General features: G+C 40.1%; 3 pseudogenes; all 3 read left to right on the forward strand.

The window, feature by feature from the left end:
* Positions 1-354: 354 nt before the first annotated feature.
* On the forward strand, positions 355-2,154 carry LOC149514897 (18S ribosomal RNA; annotated as a pseudogene).
* A 290-nt stretch (positions 2,155-2,444) lies between these two features.
* LOC149514898 (5.8S ribosomal RNA) lies at positions 2,445-2,600 on the forward strand (annotated as a pseudogene).
* A 232-nt stretch (positions 2,601-2,832) lies between these two features.
* Positions 2,833-6,184, forward strand: LOC149514899 (25S ribosomal RNA; annotated as a pseudogene).
* The last annotated feature ends 3,927 nt before the right edge of the window (positions 6,185-10,111 follow it).

A 10,111-nucleotide genomic window follows, 5' to 3' on the forward strand; every position in this document is an offset into this window, starting at 1 on the left:
ATCATACCTTTATGGTGCAATCAAGATCCTATGTTATGTACCTAAATCGATATAAACCAGATGTCTTGCCATCCCTTATCCATCTTGTGTCCTTAGGGGCTATGAGTTAGACTTTAATTGTGCCCTGTGTCCCAAGTATGGCACCTAAACCTCCATGGCCATATTGGTGCATTGGTGTTCAATCATGCTCTCAAATGTAAAATGTTTTGTAGGTGTGGGCTTTTAACCCTTGTTCATCTGATGCTATGCATTTTACGTGCTTGACACACTTAACGCTTATGCTTTGTTTTGGCTCTCTTTGCCACTCAGTTAGTGTGTTGAGGCCTATACGGTGCCAACATCCCACAGGAATGTGACTTGGTTAATCCTGCTAGTAGTCATATGCTTGTCTCAAAGATTAAGCCATGCATGTCTAAGTATGAACTAATTTAGGCTATGTAATTGTGAATAGCTCATTAAATCAATTATCGTTTGTTTGATGGATCTACTACTCAAATAACCATAGTAATTCTAGAGCTAATATGTGCAATAAACCCTAACTTCTAGAGGGATGCATTTATTAGATAAAAGGTCGATGAGGGCTTTGCTTGTTGCTCTGATGATTCATGATAACTCAACAAATCGCATGGCCTTTGTGCCAGTGATGCATCATTCAAATTTTTTCTCTATCAACTTTTAATGGTAGGATAGTGGCCTACTATGGTGGTGATGGGTAATGGAAAATTAGGGTTCGATTCTATAAAGGGAGCTTAAGAAATAGCTACCTAAGGAAGGCAGTAGGTGCACAAATTACCCAATCCTAACATAGGGAGGTAGTGACAATAAATAACAATACTAGGCTCTATGAGTCTGGTAATTGAAATGAGTATAATCTAAATCCTTTAACAAGGATCCATATGAGGGCAAGTCTTATGCCAACAACCATAGTAATTCTAGCTCCAATAGCATATATTTCAGTTATTACAGTAAAAAAGCTCATAGTTGGAACTAAGGTTGGGTTATCGGTCCATCTTATGATGAGTACCAATCTACTTGTCCCTACTACAAATGATGCCCTTATTGCCTTAACTAACCAGGTCATTCTTTCAATGTTGTTCCTTTGAAGAAATTAGAATGCTTAAAGCAAGCCTACACTTGTATACATTAGCATGGGATAACATTATAGCATTTCAATCCTATTATGTTGGTCATTAGGATCAGAGTAATGATTAACATAGACAATTGGGGGCATTCATTTTTCATAGTCAGATGTGGAATTCTTTGATTTATGAAAAATGAACAACTATGAAAGCATTTACCAAGGATGCTTTCATTAATCAAAAATGAATGTTAGGGGCTTAAAGATGATCAAATGCCATTCTAGTCTCTACTATAAATGATGCTAATCGGGGATCGGAGGATGTTATTTTTAGGACTCCGCTAGCACCTTATGAGAAATCAAAGTCTTTGGGTTTCAAGGGAAGTATGGTCTTAAGGTTGAAACTTAAAGGAATTGACTAAAGGGCACTACCAAGAGTGGAGCATGCAGCTTAATTTGACTCAACATGAGGAAACTTATTGGGTCCAGACATAATAAGTATTGACTGATTGAGAGCTCTTTCTTAATTCTATGGGTGGTGATGCATGGCCATTCTTAATTGGTGGAGTGATTTGTCTAGTTAATTATGTTAAAGACCAAGACCTCAGCCTATTAACTAGCAATAAGAAGGTGATCCTTTATGGCTAGCTTATTAGAGGGACTATGGCCACTTAGGCCAAGGAAGTTTGAGGCAATAATAGGTCTATTATGCCCTTAGATGTTATGGGCCACAAGCATGCTACATTAATGTATTCAACTAGTCTATAGCCTTGGCTAATAGGCCTAGGTAATCTTTGAAATTTCATCATGATGGGGATAGATCATTGCAATTGTTGGTCTTTAATGAGGAATTCCCAGCAAGTGCGAGTCATTAGCTTATGTTGACTAAGTCCCTACCCTTTGTACACACTGCTTGTCACTTTTACCAATTGAATGGTCTAATGAAGTGTTTGGATCACAATGATGTGGATAATTTTTTGCTTACAATGTTGTAAAAAGTCCACTAAACCTTATCATTTAAGGGAAGGAGAAGCCGTAACAAGCTTTCTATAAGTGACCCTAAAGAAGGATCATTGTCGAAACCTGTTTAATGAACAACTTGTGAATGCGTTAATGAAACATCAAGGGGGTGAGGGTGCCTCTGTGCTTGGAGTCCTTTTTAGCCCTAGGCGTGCATGATGGTCAATTTGTTTTACCTCCTGGGTAGGTGAAATGATTGATATCATCTTTCATGACTGAATAATGAACCCTCAGCATGAATCATGCAAAGGAACCAGAATGAAAAAGAGCGTATGTGTCATGACCATCCTATTTGTGGTGTGTTCATAGGCATTACCATGACTCTTTTTGTCATAAAAAGCTAAAATGACCTCGACAAATGATATCTTGGCTCTTGCATCAATGAAGAACATAGTGAAATGTGTTACTTGGTGTGAATTTCAGAACCTCATGAACCATCCCATCTTTGAATGCAAGTTACACCCTAAGCCATTAGGTCGAGGGCATGCCTACCTAGCTATCATGCATCATCGGCCCCTCCAACCCCCCACCTATCAGGCTTTGGGTGAGAAGGTAAAAGATGGCCTCTCGTGATCTCATTGGTTGTGGTTGGCCCAAAAGTGAGTCCCCGACAATGATAGTGCCATGATCATTGGTGGTAAAGCTTTCGACGTGCCTCCTCTCTAGTGATGCACACTCGTCATCCATCCAGACCCCATTAGACCCTCTGTATTGCTTAGTTGATGCTTGCATCATGACCTTAGTTAGGTGGGATTACCTATTGAATTTAAGCACAGTGATAAGTGGAGAAAAAGAAACTTACCAGGATTCACTTAGTAACGATGAATGAACCGAGTAGAGCCTAGCTTGAGAATTGAGCACCCATGACATCTGAATTATAGTTTAGAGAAGCATCCTTAGTAGTAGACTAGGTCAAACTCCTTTGGAAAGGGCCACCAAGAGGGTAAGAGCCCCATTGTGTTGAGACCTTGTCACACTACGAAGCATTGTCTATGAGTCGGGTTGTCTAAAAATGTAACCCTAATCGGGCTATAAATTCTATGTGAGGCTAAATACATTCGAGAGACAGATAGCGAACAAGTATCGTAAGTGAAAGATGAAAAAGACTTTGAAAAGATAGTTAAAGAGTGCTTGAAACTGTTAGGAATAAAACAGATGGGGCCAGTATGCACCCAGTCGAATGTAAAATGGCAAGAGCCAGTCTGTCGATCGATTCGGGGAGTGAACCAACTTAGGTCACAGCAGCAGCCCAAGCCCAAGCTTTTGATATGCCCTTAGAGACATTGTCACCATGATTGTGGAATGCAACACACACCACTTTGGTGTAACTTGGTACACACGTGCTCCTGACATCAACCTATAGGCTCTCAATATAGCCCGTCTTAAAACATGAACTAAGGAGTCTAACATATGTGTGAGTCAATGGGCTAGAAAACTCATAAGACGTAAAGAAGTTGATTGGTGGGATACCTCATGGGTGTATTGCCTACCAACCTTAATCTTCTAAGAAAGGTTTAAGTGTGAGTATGCTTGTCAAGACCTAAAAGATGGTGAACCATACCTGAGCAAGGTGAAGCTAAAGAAAACTCTGGTGGAGGTCCAAAGTGATATCGATGTTGAAATCGTTCATCTAACTTAGGTATAGGGGCAAAAAACTAATCAAACCATCTAGTAGCTAGTTCCTTTTGAAGTTTCCCTTAGGATAGCTACACCCTTAGTGAGTTTTATAGGGTAAAGCTAATGATTAGAGGCATTAGGGGTGCAATGCCCTTGACCTATTCTTAAACTTTAAATTGGTAGGATGACGTTGCTACTTCATTGAGCCATGCCATGGAATCAATAGCTCTAAGGGGGCCATTTTTGGTAAGTAGAACTAGCAAGGTAGGTTGAATTGAAAGTCGAGTTACAGTGCCCAACTACATGCTAACTTAGAACCTACAAAGGGGTTGGTTAATTAAGATAGTAAGATGGTGGTCATGGAAGTCAAAATCTACTAAAAAGTATGTAACAACTCACCTACCAATCAACTAGACCCAAAAATGGATGGTGCTTAAGCATGTGACCTATTCCTGGCTATCGGGGAAAGGATCGAGCCCTGATGAGTAAGAAGGCAAGGCGATCATTAAAAAACCCAAGGTATGAGCCTGGGTAGAGCAGCCATTAGTGCAAATTATGGTGGTGGTAGCAAATATTCAAATGAGAAATTTGAAGGGTGAAAAGGGGAAAGGTTCTATGTGAATGATACTTGCACATGGGTTAGTTGATCCTAAGATATGAGGAAATTCATCCGATAGCGTGTCCAGTGTTAGCTTTCAAAAGAAATTTGGTTAAAATTTCTAAAGTAGAATATGGTAGCTAACAACAACATTAAGGAGTCTAGAGACATTGGTGATGGCTCAGGAAGAGTTATCTTTTTTGTTTAATGGCCTACCCACCCTAGAAATGGCTCAGCCAGAGGTAAGGTCTAGCAACTAGAAGAGCACTGCACATCATGCAATGTCTAGTGCACCCTTGATGGTCGTTAAAAATCTAGAGGATCGAGTGCCATCTATGCTTAGTTTTACTCATAATCGCATCAGGTCTCCTAGATGAATAGGCTCTAGTCGATGGAATAATGTAGGTAAAAGAAGTTAGCAAAATGGATCTATAAGCTTAAGAAAAAGATTGGCTTTGAAGGCTAGGCATGGGGGTCCCAGTCTTGAACCCATTGACTATCAATACATTACTCTAGCTGTTCCCACAATGTGAGTGGGTCATAGCTTACTAGCTGAAGGATGGACTAGGAATGCGTCCCTTGTGGGCCTTACTCGAGTGATGAACAATTAACTCAGAACTGGTATAGGCAAAGGGAATCTGACTATTTAATTAAAACATAGCATTGTGATGGTCCTTGTAAATGCTTATAAAATATGATTTTTGCCCAGTGCTTTAATTGTTAAAGTGAAAAAATTTAACCAAACACAGGTAAATGGTAGGAGTAACTATGACTCTCTTAAGGTAGCCATATGCCTTGTCATCTAATTAGTAACAAGCATGAATGGATTAATAAGATTCCCACTGTCTCGTCTACTATCTGGTGAAACCATAGCCAAAGGAATAGGCTTGGTATATTCTGTGGGGAAAAAAGACCCTGCTGAGCTTAACTTTAGTTTGACTTTATGAAATGACTTAATTAGTGTAGGATAAGTGACAGCCCTCAGGTGAAATTGAAATACCACAACTTTTAATGTTATTTTACTTATTCCATGTATCAGAGGTGGGGTATGACTTTTGGACCTAAGGCCAACCTCAATTGGTTGATCCTAGCAAAAAACATTGTTAGGTGAGGAGTTTAGCTGGGGTAGCACATCTATTAAAAGATAATGCAAGTGTCCTAAGATGAGCTCAATAAGAATTGAAATCTTGTGTGGAATAAAAGGGTAAAAGCTCATTTGATTATGATTTACAGTATGAATATGAATCATGAAAGCATGGCCTATTAATCCATTAGACCTTTAAAATTTCAAGCTAAAGGTGTCAAAAAAGTTACTTCAAGGATAACTGGCTTGTGGTAGCAAATCGTTCATAGTGACATTACTTTTTCATCCTTTGATGTAAGCTTTTCCTATCATTATGAAGCAAAATTCACCATGTGTTTAATTTTTTACCCACCAATAGCAATGTGAGCTTGGTTCAGACTATCATGAGATAGGCTAGTTTTACCCTACTGATGGTAGCATCGCAATAGTAATTCAACCTAGTGTGAGAGGAACCATTGATTCTCACAATTGGTAATCACACTTGGTTGAAAAGTTGGTGGTGTGAAGCTACCATGCACTAGATTATGACTAAATGCCTCTAAGTTAGAATCTAGGCTAGAAGTGATGCATGCACCGTTGCCTAATTGTTGACCTGCAATAGGGCTAATGCCCTTAAGGGCATATGTCATAGGTGTAGGCCATACAATAGACAAGTTGTATAGGCCTCCTTAGAGCTCAATTCCCACCAAGTGATGGGTAGAATCCTTCACAGATGACTTAAATATGTGATGGGTATTGTTGCCTCAGATGCCATCAATAGATGCTAGCCCTTTGGTATAAGATGTTGCCTTAGACACCATTGCTAAATGCTGGCACTTGGTGTTGGCACTTTCCTCAACCATTATTGGCATAAGTGGGACCTTGGTATGGGTTGTTGCTTTAGACATCTTTTTGGTATGATGCTAGCACTTGGTGCAGCATGTCTACCATGAGCCTCCCAGTCAAGATACTTGTTTTCCTCTTGATCACCATAGGCACCAAACGACACTCAATCCATGTGTCATGGGCTTCGATCTTGAGCCAAACTTTGTACGGCCTTCGATAGGGGATTGTCTTTGTCTACCTAAGTTAGCCTACAAAACTCAAGTGCTCAACACAATTCTAGCTTCTCAAAATTATGTTGTAATACTAGGCCTTCCATAAGCCCATAAATCTAATCCCCCTAATACTGTGTTCAAGCATGCCTACACATGGGTTTGATCATGTAGTTGCACATCGATCATTAGTGCCTACACATGGGTCTGTCTATGTGCCAGCACCTCCATCATCAATGCCCATACTTCGATCTGATTGTGTGCTTGAGCATTACTCACCAATGCCAGCACCTAGGCCTAACTCAAGTCTACCAAACCTAAACACCATGATTGAGCCTCTAGAGTCTTGATCATTACCCATACCATTATTCCAGGCTAGTTTTTTATGACCTGGGCCTCCAGTAGGGCTTAAGGCCCAGTCACCTTGGCTAAACCTATCCAGCTAAAACTAGAACTGTCCCTCAACTCAGAGAGAACCCATGTGCTAAGACCTACTTATAGACTGTGATCATCCACATGCCTTAACCACTATCGGGACATGTTGGCCCTTAGTCTTGACACATGCTTCGACCATCATCAGCACATGCTAGCCCTTTGTGCGGATAGTTTCTTTGAACATCATTGGCACATGCTAGGCTATACACCATGTGTGGGTATAAATAAGGGCCTTTCCTCACATTTGTAGTTAACAAAGTAAGAGGAACCAAGTCATTGACTTAGCCATATTAGAGACTTAGGGTAGACATTGGAGTCATTGTATGGTCATTAAGCAATTGTACATAGCATCAAGTAAATAGAAATATAATTACTTTAACTCTCTTTCTTAGATTTCTACTAAGCTCCTTGGAAGCCAATGGAAGGCACAGCACAAGTGTTTAGAAAAGAGTCAGAAAAGAAGTTGACTTATGTCCATGGATGGTAGTTTCTAACCTATGGCTGCATGGGTGCTAGGCTTAAGCCCCTGGCCCATGACAATTGGTATCAAAGTAGGTTTTGACCAAGAGGGATTAAAACTTTTCTTATGACCAGTGTTGATACTAGTTTGAGTTATACAAGCAACATGTGTGCTAATGTGCTACTTGTAATGATAGCTTGCATGTGGGGTTACTTAATGTGGGCATTGTTGGTTGTTGGTGCCAAGAGTAGGGCACAAGGACACTTTAGTGCTCATAAGGATGTGTGGGAGATCTTTAGTTCTAGCTTCACATTTATGGTTAAGTGAATGGGTTATGCGCATTAGGGCCACCCACCTATGTGTACAGGGAGAAAGGCTAGTTCAAAAGAGAGGCTGTCATCCATGAAAACCTACTTGAGAACACCAAGGATCATATGCAAGTGCTAGACTCAGTGTGGGAGGAGTCTAAAAAAGGGTAAAAGCCAAGGGTAATAGTTGAGTAAAATGGTAGGGTATGGAACTTAAAGTAGGAGTATTGCCATTGCTGAGTTGGTGGTCGAGGCTAAGTGCACTAAGTCTCCACAACCCAACGGTAAGAGTTAAGCCTGAAGGTAAAGGCTTGAATTGGAGAGATGAGAGTAGCAGTTCCTCAAGGGAAAAGACGGCCAATGAAGACCATAGCATCGAAAGGCAAGGACCAAGGGTTCAGTCCAAGACAAAGGTACAGTGACCATGTCTTTTAACTACTTATTGTGCTTAGGACCATATATGGCCAATAAATGGCCAGAGTGGAAAAAGCCTGGGCCATTGTAAGGACTTAGGGAGAGTCTAATGGCAAGAGTTGCAATGGCAATTAAGCCAAGAATAGGGGATCTCTTAGGCTCCTGAAGAGGGTAAGGTAAGTGTGGATACGGAGAGCCACTGGCATAGGAAATGGATAGTTTGTTGAAGAAAGTGTAATGGCCTAGCCGTGAGCATTGCACACCCTACACCGGTGTGCCCTGCATATCTTGAAGGGCCCATTAAGTGTGGGAAGAGGGTAAGGACCCTATGGTGCAGAGGAAAGGGTAATGGCACATCGAACATAGAAGTGCTACACTTTTCCACATGCCAGGATTTGTGGAAGCCTACATGACATGAGTGGTACATGCCCCAAAAGGTCCATTAAGTGTAGGGAGAGGGTAATGACATCTCACTAGCTAAGGCATTGCATGCTTTGACAAACATGGTTTCATGGGAACCATATTGGGATCACAATCAGAGTAAAGGATGACTGTGAAGGTGTACCGAGAACCATCATGTAGCAATAACCATAATATGCCAAAGACCATCAGAATAAGAGTGGGACATCGATCTCGCATGCATATATATAGTGAAAGAATAAGATCCTTTAGTAATAAGGGCGTTGCTAGAATGAGTAGGGGAGAATGTCATGGTCTGTATGCAAGTCCTAAGCTAAAAGGATTAAGAGACATAGCTTGTTCAAGTTGGTATGGGTAAAGGATCAAGAAGGATCAAGACCAAGGTCCTTAAGGCACATATAAGGTCCGAGTGTGTTGACCAGAGCCTTAGCTAAAGTATAAGAGCATGGTAAGGTGAGCAACCTAGTGCCAAGAATAGGGATTTCTCATTGGAAGGATCTAAAATGGCCTAGAAGAGTGGCACTGGCAAACAGGCACAACAGGCTCTAGATTAGCCTAGAGACAAGCCATGTTCATGGGCACAAAAGAGCCTGGAGAAGCATGGAGGCCATCCAACAACATAGGCACCAAGGGTTCCAAAATAGCCTAGCATGGGAATAGTTGCGTGTACTGTCTATTTATAATATAGCAAGAAGTATTTATGGCTAACTAGGTAGATTGTTTTCACAAAGCATGGTTCTAGCCATTTCTTCTAAAGTTCTATTTCTCCTTTCTACTACCCCATTTTTTTGAGGAGTTCTAGGAGCAAAAAAATTGTGGCTAATACTATTTTCACTACAAAATATATTAAAGCCTAGATTTTCAAATTCTTTTCCATGATCACTTCTAATACTAGTAATTGAATAACCTTTTTCATTTTGTATTTGTTTGCTAAAAGTGATGAATTTTTCCAAAGCCTCATTCTTTGATGTAAAAAGAGAACCCACGTGAATCTAGTGAAATCATCAACAATAACAAACCCATATTGTTTTCCACCAAGACTCATTGTTCTAGTAGGGCTAAAAAGATCAATATGCAATAGTTGAAAAGGTCTAGTAGTTGAAATGTAGTTCTTAGGTTTGAAAGAAATTCTTCTATGTTTTCCTTGAGCACATGCATCACAAACCTTGTCATTTTCATATTTCAACTTTGGCAGACCAACGACCAAATTATTTTGAGAATGTTTTGAAATTACATACATACTTGCATGTCCAAGCCTTCTATGCCAAATCCAACTCTCATTTTCTTTTTGAGCCATAAAACAAACATTTTTAGAGGATAAGTCATCTAGATGCACTACATAAATGTTTCCTTGACGGTGCCCAACAAAAACAAGCTTGTTAGTTTTGATATCAATTACTTGACAGCATGTGGATTCAAACACAATCCTAAATCTTTTATCACATAATTGACTAATGCTAAGTAAATTATGCTTGAGACCTTTCACAAGTAAAACATTTTCAATAGAAGTAGAGGAATTGTTACCAATGGAGCCAATCCCTTCAATTTGGCCTTTTGAGTTGTCACCAAATGTAACATCTCCTCCACTTTTCACTTTCAAGTCCTTAAAAAGAGTTTTGTCTTCGGTCATGTGTTTTGAGCAT

The sequence above is a fragment of the Durio zibethinus genome, chromosome 15, assembly GCF_047325235.1.
Source record: "Durio zibethinus cultivar Kanyao isolate XHJ-2024 chromosome 15, ASM4732523v1, whole genome shotgun sequence".
Taxonomy (NCBI): Eukaryota; Viridiplantae; Streptophyta; class Magnoliopsida; order Malvales; family Malvaceae; genus Durio; species Durio zibethinus.